Raw genomic sequence first — 16,952 nt, 5'->3', positions numbered from 1 at the left:
CCAGAAGACCAAGAATGGACAACTCCAAGCACCTTTCCTCTAACCATTGACCTGTACAAGTATAGAGACCAAAGCAGGTGGTATTTCAACAAGAGAAAGTTATCATTTGAGAAGCTGAAATAAACTACAACACTGTGTGCAAATGGGAAATGCTATTGTCTTAAACTTTAATCATTTAGCCTGTAATACCATTCACAAATTATATCAATCATAGCCACAAGTTAAACTGCACTTTTAAAATAACCCAAGGAATACTGAACAAGTAAATGAGCCTTCTGCAGTCACTTTTCTCCCCTGAGGATAATTGTAGATTTGGGGCACAGCATGAAAGGACTGGAAAGTCAGGACAAAGGGCCTGAGCAAAGGTTCACTCTGGGGTAAGAGGAGTACATAAACACTAAGTTATATTTATATGTAATATATTATTAAGGTTTTGAAAACTTTGAAAGTCAACCCATTAAAGAAGTCAAATGTCCAAGTTGAACTTGGGTTTCGGTGGTCAGAAGGAGTGCAAAGAGAGGCAGAGGTATGGAGAAGGAATTAAAAGGAAGCAGGAAGTAAAACAATTTCCAGAAAGAATTGGGATCAAGAGGAAATATAGTTCAAGAATAATAATCCCCTGGGAGTCATCCCTACTATATAAGATGAAGGGGAAGGAAAAGTTGTTATAAAGACATACAAGAACGGGTTGAGTCAAACCATCTGCTTAGTCTATGATTGCATTTAAAAGTAGCTTGTCCCAGAAACAACAGTCCCAGCACAGCATCACCATGGTGTGGAAAGTTGAAAGCTGCATTACAGCACAGGCATTATATAAGTCACCTGCTCGGACCTGCTTTTCAAAGTTGTAACTTAGAAATTGTCACCCCAAATGCAGGTGCAATGAGGGTGATGGCAGCAGTGACCCAGGTATGTTCACTGAGCAGTGTATGTATGAGTTCCTCAGGATGATACTAAGGCTGATAGCCAGGAACGGTCACCCACCCAGTCAAAAGTAACAGAAAGAAGAGAAAAGCTGTGAAACATTCCTCAAGAGCCACTCACCAGCGTTCAAATTGTAGGGGAAAAATCAAAAGGGCACGTGATCTGCAATGCTCACATTTTCCATATATTCCTAGGTGCATGATCTGTTATAGTATTTATAAAAGTCAATATTTTAAGTTGTTTTTATTTTGTAGCATGAGTAGAAGAGAAAATTCGTACTTGGTGGCAAGAGGATCTAAGTTCAAATCATGCTTCTGCCACTTATTGGCTGTGTGGCCATCAGCAAGTGACTTAAGGTGCTAAAGGAATCATGACCTATTCTAGGAAAGAGGGATAATAATCACTGCATTGCTGGGAAAACGAAATAGTGCTTGTGAAAAGGAAGAACATCTGGCACATGATAAGTGCTCATGACACGTGCCCTGTCTTCTATAATGTTCTTGAATTCTTTCCCGATAAAAAAATCTCTTTGTCCCTTGTCTGTCTTAGAAAATGACTTTGGCCTAAACATTAGAATAAAGACAATAAAGTTAATATGATGAAGACTAGAATATCAAGGTACCTAAGAGGGAAAAAACTTGAAACCTAACAACATAGAATGCAAATTATTTCTTCTATATCTGCCATTAAATCTTGAGTTGAGAAGGATTGAACAGAAACAGTATTATAGTTTTTTGGAGGACACAAAATATAATTTTACAACTTTGGAAAGTATGGAAACTATTTCAGAATCCTTCTGCACCAAGTTCTGTTTTACATTTCACTAGATAAGTGAGAAAAGGCATTTAGAGAGGTTCTTGAATACAAGGCTGAAGAGCTTTGACACAATTTAGAAAGAAACAGGAAGCCAGCAAAGATTTCTGATCAAATTATGAGATGATTGAAGGCACACTCTAGGAAAATTTTCCTCACTCAACAATGGTAAGCATTTATTGAGCACCCCACCAGGCACGGGATGTATGAAGTAGGGCATAGGATGGGCTCAGAGCGTGAAGGCTCTGAACTATTAAAAGTCATCATAGCATCAAGATGATCTTTTGAGACTAAGGAGGGCAAAGGTGGGGCTAAGTTCTTGAGGACAATAAGGAATATTTTTAACAGTCTCTATGGACTGGTGCTATAAAGATCCAACAAGAGAGCAATAAAGAAATGACAGTTTGTGCTGAAGAACCAGCTTGTTTGTAGGGGACTTACTCGGCACAGTTACGATTTCTCCAAGCAACACTAAACTGATACACAGCAGATAAATGGGGCAATGGTGTTTATCAAGCGTTGAACATTCACGAGATAGAAATGACATAAAACAATATGAAGATTCTGTAATAACTTAAGGAAATTGTTGAAACTACCTTAATGCCATACTATAATTATTAGTGTTCACACATAAGAGAAAAAATTGATTCTCTCTCTCCTCAAAGTAACACTTTGGTATAGTAAGGACATAAAAATGATGTGTGGTTTTAAGTGAAGAGGTCCTTTAAGTAGCAATATTAAAGCATGACCTCTACACTAAGAACTTTAAGATTATTTAAATAAAACATGACTAGTGGAGAAAAAATAGTAACCCACGAATTCCCAAGGCTTCATTGAATTTCTTTCCTGAGGCTCACAGAGAATATAGTAATTCTTCTGTGAGGGTCTCTGCTCTGATGTAGAAATGGTAAAATACCAGTTGGCTCAAGAAAATTTTATGATTCACTGGCTTGTAAGGAAAGGGTTAGAGTGGATAGTGGAAGGAGAAGGGGAGACTAACATTTATAGTGTATCTTCCAGGTACTATTTGAAGTGCTTTACATATGTTCTCCCCACACATACACCAACCCTTTGCAGTAGATATTAACTCCATCTTAGAAATGAGGAAACCAAAGTTCATCAAAGTAAGTAAAATGACCCAAATCACTCAGCTGCTGGTGGCAAATGAGCCAAAATTATAATCCAGATGCCCATGGAGCCCAAGTTCCTGTTCTTTCCACACACGATGATAGTCAGTCAAATGGGAGTATAGCCTTATGCAAACTCACCCCAAACAGAAATCAATATGATCATTGTCCTTTTCAACACAATACTATTTTGAAAACAAATCCTCAATATGCTTTCCTCTCCTGTTTACAACAGAGTTTTAACAGATATAATGTAACCCTGAAAACAGCTTCTTCTCTCTTTAATATGTGTCATTTTTATCCTTTTAGGAACTGCACCCAAAACATGTGTCAAACTGTGCAATAACAAACAAGTTTCCTGAGATGTTTATCCCAATGACCTGTCGCCTTTATAACGTTTAAGATAAAAAGGAAAAATGAAACTCAAAATCAGAGAGGTGACCACTTGAGTGGGTTGGTTTTCTCTTTATCAAATTCTTATTTTTGGTGCTAAAATATAAAGGCAAATGAAACACCAGATGCAATTAGCACATACGCTTATCCCTGTGTGGGATGTATAATTGAGTACATCAATGAAAATTATATTTCAGCAGCACATCAAGAAAGTTTTTGCAGAATTGTTGCGTTTATACAAAAAAATACCAATATGAGCAGCCAGTTTACCCAGTGGTATTAAAAGTGTTTAATGTAGAGAAATAGCTGAACTATTTATATACAACTACTCTTTCACAATTTGTAAAATTCTTATGAAGACTATTTATGTCATTTACTTTACATTTTACTTTTTCATCAGACAGGAAAGTTTCAACCCAACATGTTATTTTCAAAGGAAAATAATTAGACTTGTATAGAACACTTAAATTTCTCAAAACTATTTTTATTCTCTTAGAAAAGAAAATAACATTTTGTTTTAATGTTCTTTCAAACTCACTAAAAAAGAAAATCTATCCTGGAAATCAAGCACTAAGTCATTCTTAAGGAGGAAAACACTTATCTGATTTAATAACAATGATTATCAAATTATTCAGTCTTCAGTATTTTTGAAAAGTTGGCCTTTTTTCCACCTACATTTTAGTGCCATACTTTAATTCTTTTAATAAATTACATTAAAAAAGGTTTAGAAAAATACCTAAATTATAGAAAATGTTATTAGATCTTGTTCTTCTGCTTTCAGATATTTTGAGGGGAAAAAGACTGAGAACAGCTGGCTGAATCTAGTCAGCCATCTCCGAAAAATAAAATTCCTCTGAATATGCTCTCTACACGTTAGCAGATGTGTCCAAGATATAGGGAATCTGGCACTCTCACGTTCTGCTGCTGTGACTGCAAAGTGGACCAACCTTCTATGAAACCAGTTGGTAATAGCTCTTAAATTTTTAAATATGCCTCCCCCTTTGGCCCAATAGTTCTAGTCACAGAAATTTAGCCCATAGAAACTCATACGAGTACCCAAAATATAAGTGAAAGAAAATGTTCACTGAAACACGGTACAAAATTGTGATTAGAAACAACCTAACTGAACATCAATTGTGTATTGGTCAAATAATTGTGGTTTTTAAACAATTAAATGCTGTGGCGCCTCTAAAATGAATAGATAGAACTATATGTAATGATATGAACTAAAGCATATAATCTCTTGAGTGAAGAATCAGGTTATGGAGCAGCACCTATATTACAGTCCTACACCAGCTACGTTACCTTAGATGGATTGGAAGATACAGTTCAAATTTTTAACAGAAGATATCTCTGCACAGTGAAATTAGAAGTGGGAAATAATTTTTATTTCCTTAGTATATACTTTTCCGTTGTACTACTTACAATAGTATATACTGCTTTAATTTTTAAAAATCACTCCCTTTTAATTCAACTACTTTTAAACGAGGCAATTTTATATAATCTGGTGGTGTAATTATGGCTCTAAAATACTTTCAAGAAAAGAAATCTCCAATTGTCTTATGATTTCATTTTGTGTTTCAGTTCACAAAGTCTATGATATGCAATCCTTCTGCCAGACACAGTATCTACTGTCTGGGTGCTGGACAGTTCCTATGACAGCATCTGGATTATAGTCCTGGCTGTAGCCCTATTGGTTCCTGCCTATTTCAAACCTTCTCCCACCTCCCCAGTTTCAATGAGCTCCCCAAAATCCTTTTACCAAATTCATTTCTTAGTCATGGCCAGTTCCTATCACTTGCATCTAGAACCCTAATTGCTACACTTTGTCTTCAGAAACTCCATGATGGTTCAAAAAAATTCTGTAATTCCTCCCATTCCTCCTTAGACCCTGAAAAGAGAGGCTCCTTGTCAACAAAAAATATTATTTATAATTGTATTTAAAGTCATTCCCGAGAGATTTCAGTACTATCACTGTTTCCCCCACCCAATCCAATGAGGCTAAGATTCCCAGGGTAGAGAAATAAGTAATTAGCTACGGTAGCCTGCTCTGCTAAAGGATTTTGGAGCCAGTACCCACCTCCACTTCCACACAAACTCCATTACTTCAGCAGTACCTTAGGTCACTGAGATCCAGGGATGTCACAAATTAGAATGAGAATGTCGGTGCTTAGAGATTATCTTGGTGTATCACTTATTTTGCAGGTAAGCAAAAAACTATTCCACACCCACATTAAAAAAGCTTCGCCACCAGATTTGTCCTTCTTTAACCCATTACCATTCCTCAAGTTTATCACAGATCATTGTATCACAATAAAAACCCCAAATATCAACAACCATTCAAGACAACATTTCCTTTCCACTTCTTTTCTAAAAATTTTCTTCCTCCATGACTTCGTTCAGGCTCAGTCATTTTTGTTAGAGGTGGAAGGAAATGCAACAGGTAAAGAAATATAAAACAGATAAAGAAATATTTTTGCATTTATTTGAACATCTACTGTGTGTCAAACACTCTCTCGAGGGTTAGTGGATATGAGGGAAAGTTGTTCATCCCAGTAGTCTATAAATACTCCCTAAACTATCCATTTGTTTCTCTTATCTTCACTCTAGAATGTGCTTCTATCCAAGATCAAGATTTCAATCATAGTATAAAAATAGTTACTGACAAATATTGAGGACTTAGCACTTTTCAGGCACTAACTATTTTTTAAAATTATTTTATTGAGATCATCTTGGTTGATAACATTGTGTAAATCTCAGGTATACATTATTATATATCAGTTTCCATATGGACTGCATCATATTCACCACCAATAGTCTAGTTTTTATCTGTCACAGTACATATATGCCCCTTTACCCTTTTCGCCCTCCACCACCACCTTCTTCTCTGGTAACCACTAACACGTATTTTATAAACATCTAATCATTGTAAAAACTTTATGAAATAAATAGGTGCAATTTACTATTCCTGTTTTACAGATTAGGATTCAGAAGATTAATTTTCTCAAGGCAACTCCACTGTTGGTAGAAGAGACTTCTAGAGAATTTAATAGATTGGTTTTTCTAATAAATATGTCCTTCTGGAAATATAAGTTATAGGCAGGCATGCTTATGGAGACTTTTGTCCATGATTTTAATACAAATTTCAGAATATAAATCTAACTGGAATTAAAACATACCTGTTGTAGTATAATATATAAAACATTACCTGTCTATTTCTTCAATGTGTATATCTTAAATACTTGAAGGATGATCCCCATTTAGCATTGCCTCAAGGAAGTAGAGTTATCAAGGCAAAAGGAGAAAAAAAAATCAATTTCTTGGCTTTTAAAGTATTAAAGAAGGAGCCTCATTTTAAGACAAAGATTTGGGAGAAAAAAATTGCTAAGTATTTTACTCCCCACACTACAACAAAAATGGGTGAAAGCCACTGAAGGAGGGCAAAGGAAGAAATCTGGAAAATGAGAGTAGACCTTGTGTACATAGTGGTAGACAATGCTCCCTTATTTAGGCCTGGACTGTGGGTGGGATGGGATGGGATGAAGAGGAAGACCCTTACATTTGGAGACACAAGAGTAGAAGGCTGTGTGTCTGAAGCTCTACAAGAGAAAACCCATCCATGTTCCCTACCCCACACCAGCATGGGTAAAGAAGAATAGAGATGAAAGAAATTGATGTTGGAATTAGAAAAGTCCTGATGCTCATGTGCCTGTATCCCCAAGAGAAGCACAGAGGATCAGCTTAACTTGACCCATGCCTTTGAGCAGGTGAGAATATTAACAGTGAGAAAGCTGGCAGGCAGGAGGGGCATTATAGATTGTGACTAAAGTGGTATTGGCCATCCATGCCAAGACTGAAATAAGGCCTTGGATATATGAGCAAATGCAGAGATAGATACCAACAAGTGAAGGTCATGACTGGTCGATTGCGCATGTCAGAGAGAGGAAAGAAAGGAGAGGAGTGGAAGCCTCTTCCTCTATTGACATTGCAGCAATAGGTAATTCCCAGCCCCCTGCAAATCGACTCCAAAGCCAGAGAGGTAGGGGAACAGGGTTTCAGAAATCCTGAATGTGATTGAGTTTTAAACCTGATGTGACTGAACAATCACTGACTGACATAGTTTACGTCCCAAAAGACTGAGAATTCATTAATGTGATGTGACTGTATCTATCTGGATGAGAGTAGACTGTTTTTTCTGCTATTGAGAAGGTAAAAAAAATGAGAATTCAGAATAGAAATTAAGCTCAGCTATGGGGAATAAAGTTACAAATTTTCCATGCTAGATTTTGACGTCTATCAAGCCCATAGCAGACATTAAGAGACATGGGGAAGCTGAAATACCAGATACTGTCTAATTCCGAATCTGTCCACTTCCACCACATTCCCAGAGGTCGCTATCTTGGGTCGGTCATCATCCCTTTCTCTGCTACATACTCTGCATCACAGGAATCTGGCCTTCTTCATCCCTTCAAGATTAGGACTGTGTTCTACACTCTTTGGGTTTTTTGAAATTTGTTGTTGACACATCACAGCCTAAGTGGAAGGGAAAGGGGAGAAACGAAAGTGTATTTCCCTGAAAAATGCCAATTCTCTCTTCCTACAGAACTTTTAATTGTTTGATAGAAGTTCACTTCTAGTCCTTTCCAGAATCTCTCTTACCAGTGAATTCACTGGCCAATACCTTAGGCCCTACCTTGTGTTCTTCTATGCTGTACGGTACCTTTGCAAGAAGCAGTAACAACTGGGATTTGAGGGTCAAATAGCTCTTCTCAGCCAGGCTTCTCATCCCCATCAAGTCATGATGAAAACCTTCAAATATTATTTGACTTTTTATTGAAATGTTATCATTATCTATAATATTATGAGAATATGGATACAAACATATAAAGCCACATATATTTATCCTTTATCTTCTTTCCTGTTTTCCTCTCTTGATTTACTAATCATCTCTCCACTCTGTTCACTCTTCCTAAGTCAGCTTGTTTTCCTCCATTGGGTATAATTTAACAGCTTGTTTGGTCCTTTTTCTCTCCCCTACTCATACATCAGTGCCTTCTTGTTCCAGTCAGCAGATCTTCTGCCAAGCATGTTCTTCCCACTCTTCATTAGATGTACTCTTTCTTTTGCCAGGAGCTTTAGTTTAGTATCATGCATCATGGTCCAGAAAACTAAATTCTGTTCTTTAACATCATCTACGGAGCCAGCTGTTCACTTCTCAGTTCCTTCTTTTTCTTCCAAAGTCATGACCTTCAATTAGAAGAAATTAAACTACCACCTGTGTCCCTAAGACCTTCAATTTCCTACTCAGGTATCTAAATACTCTATACATATATTCCAGGATTTCTTTTCCCCTTTCATTCATATTTTCAATAATCCTAAACCAAAAATTGTACCCATCTGTAAATATCAGACATGTTAAGTGACTTCCTATGGATTAATCAAATATATTCTCTTATTGTCATTAGTCCTCAGTATCATTAATGAATATTGACATATATTAATTTTTATTTTTATCTATATTTACTTTCTAAAGAGAATCATTTCAATGTCACTATAAGAAATATATGGGGTATAACATTTGAATCAAAAATTGTCTCTAAATTTATTTTGCAATTATATTCCTGTTAAGAGTTCAGACCTAATTTTGCAGTGTTTCAGAGGTTTTTGTGTTTTTGTTTTTTCTATCCAAGACTAAGTCTTTAACATATTAATCTCCTCTATTCAAAGAGGATCTGTTATGTTCACTAATTATATGCCTTTATCCAAGCTATAAATTTCTATATAGTTGAGATGAAAGGTCATATGAAAGAAATAAAAAGCAGTAAGCTTAATTTGACTGTTACTGAATTAAACTGAGTGAGGATTCTGTTTTACCTTTTAAAGAATACCAAGGACATTTTCTACAACTTTAAGATATATATATTCAGGGGAGAAGACAATTATGGATTTGAAAAATTAAATTAAGTTACCCCAAAATTATTTTCAACAACACGTTTTTGTATTTTTGGTGTTCTCTTGTGTTGTCACTATGACATGGAACCACGCAACTTACAAATGGAATTTTGAGTTAAATAGTGAGAGCGCTTGGGATGGTTTATTGCTTATACACAAATGCTCTCTCACTTTTTATTGAATTAGTATCATCTAAACTCCTAAAAGCCAAGGGAAAAAAATCTTAGGTAATTAGACTCTTCCACAGGATTTACCATGTTCTCCTGCAGATAGTGGGTGCTTTCTAAACCTATTCTGAGTCAGCATGAGATCCCATTATCCCTTATAGTTTAAATAAACTCAGGCTCTCTACCCCTAGGTTCTCCGATGATATACAGGGCACAGAGTTAAACTGAATTTCAGATAAACAATTATTTAATAGAAGTGTGCCCCAATCACACAGAACATACTCATACTAAAATGTTTTGGCTGTTTATCTGAAATTCTAGTTTAACTGAGTATCTTGTATTTTTATTTGCCAAATCCGGCAACCCAATATCCCTGAATTATGGAAATTATTTCCAAAGGCACATTTTCACACAATCAGTTGCAACTCTGAGTGTAATCCTGGGCTCATGGCACCCATGAATCCAGATGAGGCACCAGTATTATGAGACTGCTTCCTTGTTGCTTTGTAATCCTCCATTAAGTTTGTGACTGTGTGAGTTCTGACCCACTAATCAGAGTGGAGTAAAGGTTTTATCTTCTCAGAAAGGGCCTTACATCTGTCTATCTCCCTCCTACCATCCCCAGCACCCTGTACTCATTGGGGCACCCTTTCCAGGTATTAGCAGACAGAGATGTTCCAGTGTTCTGGGGACCCCATCTGACTCTGGTTGTACATGAGAATCACCTGGAAAGCTTTGAAACTATGTGATACGTTGCCTCCATCCCAGAGTAATTAAATCAGAGTCTCTGGGGATAGGCTACGGTCATTGGCAATTGCTACTACCCAGGTAATTCTAATGTGCAGCCAGGGTGGAGAACTTTGCTGGAGACAGGGGCAGGGATGCTCAAATTTAGTTGCAAATTAGAATCACCTGAGGAGTTTTTGAGCATCCCCACAGCCAAGGCTAACTACATCAGAATATCTGGGAACAGGACGAAGGTCCCCAGGTGAATCCAGCTACAGCTGAGAACCACTGCCCCCACAGGCAGGCAGCGGGCCCACTGAAATTTCACTCGCTCTCTCATACCGCCACCCACAGATACGTTCTTCTCTCTACTCTTCGCTGACCCAGATAAACATCTTAGCTCATTTTCTTTATCCCTATTCCCCACCACCACCACCAAAAAGTGGTATTTCCATGAGTTGCAAACTTTACTGAAGATTTGGGGCAAAGGGGTTTTACATTTGAGAAACACATCTGAGAAGCCTTAAATGGAATATTAGACATGTTTGTGCCTCAAAGTTTTCGGCTACCCTGACATCTGTCTTACTTAATTTGCTCTCTTACTCAGGATATCTTGGCTTATCAAATCCACATACATTTTTATATAGGGCAATTTAGCCCACCTCCATACTGGCAAACTTTACATACCAAAGAATCTTTGAAGTTTTATTTTTTCCTATGTCTCTTCCTAGTCTTTAAAAGTATAAAAGATCACATACACACACAAAAAAAATCATAAAGGATGCCATCAACACCCCTATCACCAGCACTGCACACATACCCAGCCCTAAGAAGGCCTGAGATGTTAAAATCAACTTGAACTTTAAGTGACATTTTTTTCAACCAAGTACATAAATAACTGTTGTGGGAATGAATGTAATTATAGAATGTGGTAATGAGACAATCCTCCATTGAATACTCTAAGTAAATTTCAAGACAAATCTTAAAAGTTTTACAAACACTTAGTTATAAAAGGTCAAAGGATGTACAAATTCAGATTCCCTAGCACTTCTGTAAAGCAAAAGCTAGAAAAACGGACAATAAAGGAAAAAAAATAGCAATTGAAAATAAAAGTTCTTTTCAATTCTTCCCACCAATTTATTTTTAGACCATTCAATTTGAGCCCCTTAATTATCTTTTCAGTACTGTCTGTTCTTCTTAACTATCATTTGTGGCTTTATTATTGTTATACATATGTTATGCCTCCTCCAACCTCACAGATTGCCCATTTTTTTTATCATTCCTCTTTCCCACTCATTCTCAAATTACTTCCCAATTACTCATTTCTAAACAGATTCTCTTTTTAAATTTAATGAATGATTTATTGGTGCAAATTTGGGGCAATAAAGTTGAGTTTTCATGTTAAATTTTGAGGAGGAATACTGTTATGTAATGAGATCATAGTAATAGCTATAAATTATACTCAGTTGCAGTCATGCATCACCTAACGACAGGCATACATTCTGAGAAATGTATCATTAGGCGATTTCATCATTGTGCAAACCTCACAGAGTATACTTACACAAACTTAGATGATATAGCCTACTACACACCTAGGCCATGGGATACTAAACTTATGGGACCACTGTCATATACGTGGTCCATTGTTGACCAAAACGTTATGCGATACATGACTGTACTCAATAATACTGCCTAACAAACCAAACCTCAAAGGCATACAGTGTTTATAAACACACACAGTATTCATAAACACACTTCAGCTGAGGTTTGGCTTAGATAGGCTGGGATTGGCTCTAGGTTGCAAAGTGTGTTCAGGTGTGCTCCACCAATAGCTACCCAAGGCAAATTCATCTCATGATGAAATACAGGAATGCAAGGGAACAAAGGCAACTGCACAAGCACATTTCCAGCCTTTGCTCATATTGTATCCACCAACATTGCACTGGTCCAAGCATATCACATGGTCAAGTCCAAGATCAAGAAACAGGGAAGGATACACTGCCCATTATAATAGATATTTAATAATATTGAAGATAATAATTCAAATTTACCACACTATCCTAGATATATTCATTTCTGGAACATAGGTAATTATGTTAGTACTTTTACCCATATATCAAAGCTCAGTGGCAACCTCAAGTCTTTCTCTTCTGTCTACCTCACCTCTTATTCTTCCTCCAAGGTGGAAAAAGATCTCAAATACCAGAGGCAGTAGAGTATTAAATAGTTTGGCCCTGGGGTCAGACTTAAAGTTTCAATCCCTCCTCAACTATCTTAGAAGTATAACCTTGGGCAACTTAATCTTACTGTGTATTGGTTTCCTTGTCTATAAAATAGGGATACTAATAATTCCTACCTCATCGAGTTGTTGTGAAAATTAGATGAAATAATCCATGGAAAGCACTTAGAACACTAGCAAATAGCAAGTACTCAATAAAAGTTAGCTACTTAATGGGAGAGGACAGGAATTATAAATAGACTTGGATCAAGTTTAAACGTTCTCATCTCCCTTCACTTCTTCCCTTGGAGCATCTTTCTTCCTATATGGCTTCTCTGATAAGACTGACCCCATGCTGATCCAAGGAAGCTCCACCACCTGGGGGAAGGAAGTTGGTGCAGGCTACTTAAGCAGCTGTGGCTCTTGTCCTAAAAATACAAAAGGAGTTCCTTTCTTTCCTGATCCTTTCTCTGATTTAGCAGGAAGATATTCTCTAAGTCATTTCTACAAAGAATGAGAGCGATAATTTGAGCACTTGGTTTGGGCCAAGAATCCTGCTAAGCAGTTTGCAGATATTATCTTATTCAATCCTTCCGAATATGCTAGGAGATGGATAATGTTATCACTATTTACAAATGAAGAAAATTGAGACTTGATTAACTTGCCCAAGGATTCACAGCTAGCAGGTGGCCAAAACTCAAGTGGTCTGACTCCAGAGCCTCTTTGAAATAGTAACTTTAGGAGTTCCTCTAAATTCTTAGAATATGGCATCTAATATATATTTTGAAAATAAGCACAAAATAGGCATGAGATAGTACATTATATATAATCAGAGTATGAAGAAGAAAAAAACCACTTTGACAGCTCCACAATTGAGTCTTTTCCATACTTACCAGGGACAACCAAGGTTGAAGTTCCCTTCCAGGTATTAGAACTTACCCAAAGGAAAATGAATCAGGCGATCTGTTTGCCAACAGAGTCCTGCTGAGACTTAGGGGTTCCACTGGTAAGAATAAAAGGTTTGCAAACCCCTAATGTAGTCCAAATCTCACACTTTACAGAGACAACTAGTAAGGCCTAGAGATGTAATAACCCATCTAGTACCACTCAGCTAGTAGTAAACCTAAGATTAAAATTCAGGTCTCATGTTTAAGATCAGTACTCTCAATTAAAATGAGATGCTTGAATTTGAAAGGATTATGGCAAATAAAAAATGGTACTCATCCATTCACTAAACAATGAATGCTGGGACATTCTAAATCATCTCAACTAAGAGTGTCTTCTCAGCCCTTGCTCATGCTTGAAAGTGTTGCTGAGGTAATATTATGACATCCAAGGCTATCATGGGTGGCCACACAAGTGTGTATAGCACAAGTAGATGGAAAATTAATCATATAGGATACAGTTTGAGAGGCACCCGCTGGAGTTGTGTGACATGACAGTCCAAATGACAAGCTGCCCATCTGATAAAAACTCAGATCACAGAAAACGAGTGTTCTGATATTCTTTCCATCTAGTCCATGTTTTTATTGTATTTAGAGAAGGGGATAATGTTTTTTCTTAGAGCATTTTCCAGATTCATTTGCACACTACAATAAGCCTCCATATAAAATCTGAAAATATCTTGCTACAAAAATACAGGATAACGCCTAAGCTCCTGTTATCTGCTTTAGCTGGAGAGTGGATGCAAGTTCTAGGACTCTGCCACAGATAATGGCAACTTCATATTAGCTCTGCTAAGGTACTCATAACATCCATCCCAGTTTCAAAAGACTACAAAATCTTGTTACTTTCAGGTTTATATTTTGCATTTTATCTATCTGTAGAGTCTGCCAGCTATATTAGAGTGATATTATAATCTATACATGAAACAGAAAACTATCATCTTAAAATAGACTATAATATTGCACATTATTAAAAAATACAAGTGCATTTTCTCCCAGAGACCATGACTTACGATAATGACTGTTACCAATACGCAATTACTTCTGTTACCTTGGAACATATTGACATTCATTTATTTAAAGATAATGTAACACATTTGTATTCATTGAGGTAATCTGTGGATATGATTAAACATGGATGCCCATCTTACACTAAGGGGATAAAATGAAAAAAAAAATGCAATCAGAGCTTTGCACTGCTAAAAATAGCTCATATTAAATAGAGAAAATCTCATTATGGCTTATTTCAAACACAACTGCAAATGATTATAAGGAAACAAAATCACAACTTGGATAACTGCTATGCAAGAACATTCATTCTACCCAATAATAGGACATTGGCTCTAGACTAACAGGGCAAGTGCTTCAATAAGAGCATCATTGACTGTTCAAGAGTGATTGTCCATTTATCTCCATTACTGTAGATGGGTGCAGAGAGATGGTCAAGGAGTGGCTAAGATATATTATTGAGGAGAACATAATTGGAGATGATGTCGTAGAATGAACTGTTTTAATATTAACTAAAGAATGCATTTGGTAGGAGGTTGGAAATAAGGCTTAAAGATTCATATTTATATCAGGATTTTCTTCTTTTAATGCTCTAGTTCATAAAGCAGGCTACTGACTTAAGTAATCAATCATTAATTTTCAGAGATTCATATCTGAGAAGCAAAATATTGGGATTAAAATACTCAGAAATGCTAAAAAATACCTATCATTTTAACGTAACCTAACTTGAAACTTTTTATGCCTTAAGAAAAAACATTATTTTGAAAGTGTCACCAGAAACACAGTATCACTCATCAAAAATAAGTAAAAAAGTTCTTACAAGTGGCTCTAATTAGTGGCCCTCCTGGAACTGAAAAACAAAGCTGTTTTATTCCATGCCACCCACAATGTTGTCTTCTCTCAACATTATCGTTCTTTATCATGAGCACAATAGAGCTCCCTCATCCAAAGTTAATACCAGTTCTTCTAGGCAGGGTTTCCTATAGCTAGAATAATTAAGAAGCTTTACTAGTCAAAGAAGTCATTTTCAGATAAACTATGAAGTTGGTTTGCTAGAGGATGAAAAAATACATTTCATCTGCATTAAATAGTTTGAAAAATATTCACATGTAATAATCTTTCCAAATAATACTTGTATTCTAGGATATCAGTGAAAAGGAGAGAAGTTATGTGAGCATGTGTGTTCTATTCGATTTTCACCATCAGAACACCTGTCTACTCTAAAATTCACAACTTTATTCATTAAGAAATAATGACTGTTACAGGAATAAATGTAACTGATATCTAAGTCTCTAATCATTTTTTCTTCCTGTATCAGTATTGACTAGAAAGCCAGTATTACTTGGTGACAGATACAAAAGTGCTTAAAATCATGGTTTATATGAAATAACTTATTTCATTCTTTCATTTTTTAAAATTATGCCCCTTTATTTCAAGGGATCAAAAATGAAATGCACCAACTCCAGCTTAGCTTCTGCACACAAATCAGAGTACTGGGGAGGATGAAGGATAAAAGCAAGATCTGACAAGCCCTTCTTCATCAGGCCATTTAATGGCATCCCTAGGTGATGGATGACGTGAATTAGTATTCCCCAGTTCCATTCCATTCTCCTTCCGGCTGGAGATGTGGAAACTACACTTCTCACATTCTCTTGAAACTATGTTCTTAGTGTAAATTAAGAAGGATGAGATTTGGAAGGTGGAAGTGAGACAAGAGTCCTCTGCCTTCCCCTTCAGCTCTTTCCACTAGGAAACAGAGTCTTGGAAATGTTAGCTTTTCCTGTCCAGTTCTCCAGTATCCCTTCTCCATCCTGGGAGACTAGAGGCTACTACAGCAGCTGCAGCACCTACTCCCCATTCTGGCTTCCCATCCCCGGATCATGCTGCTGGGGACATCTTGAGATCACAATGCTGGTGGAGGCCTTGAAGTTAGAAGCTCTCCTAGGGACTCAGTTCTGTTTCATTCTGGGTGGGGGTCATTCCTGAACCTACCATCCACTTTTCGTTAACATCTAATCCTCTATGTTAAATCCCTCCCAGCTTAAAACAGAGCATCATTTCTTCACTGATCCCTCATTGATGCACTGCCTGTTCTTTCAAGGAAAGAGCAAGATCATCTCAGAGAGGACTCGGCTGGCAGCAAATTTGTTCTTTCAGGGAAAAAAAAACTATGCATATGTGTATAGCACATATTTACTTATATACTATATATTTATAATACATTTGTATATAAATATACAAATTCTTAATTTATACATTATAAATTATAGACAGAGAGAGTGGAAGGGGTAATTATGCAGGGTAAACTTTTTTCTCGATCTTTCCAGAAGGAAGAAAAGAAATAGGCAGGAATTTACACAGTAAAAGGCATTAATAGTATTAAATAAAAAAGTCCTAAAGTATTACTACATTACTATTTATAGCCTGTTTTAATGTGTCTTTCTTCCTAAGAGTTACAAATATTTACATCTATGTTAATACACGTTCGTTTCCACAGCTTCATTAAAAGCAAAGGTAAAACATTCACATTCATCAAAACTGAGGCAAGTGACTTACCTACAGGCACAAAGGCAAACAGAGCCCACCCTCTGCTCTCAGCCCAGAGCTCAACACTGAACCAGGGGACGGAGACCTTGGTTCACAGGCTAGCCCTGACCTCTGCCTTGGTGTCATCTGATCC

The sequence above is a fragment of the Diceros bicornis genome, chromosome 10, assembly GCF_020826845.1.
Source record: "Diceros bicornis minor isolate mBicDic1 chromosome 10, mDicBic1.mat.cur, whole genome shotgun sequence".
In the NCBI taxonomy this organism is placed as follows: Eukaryota; Metazoa; Chordata; class Mammalia; order Perissodactyla; family Rhinocerotidae; genus Diceros; species Diceros bicornis.
The sequence above is the reverse complement of the archived record's forward strand: the minus strand, read 5'-3'. Positions refer to the sequence as shown.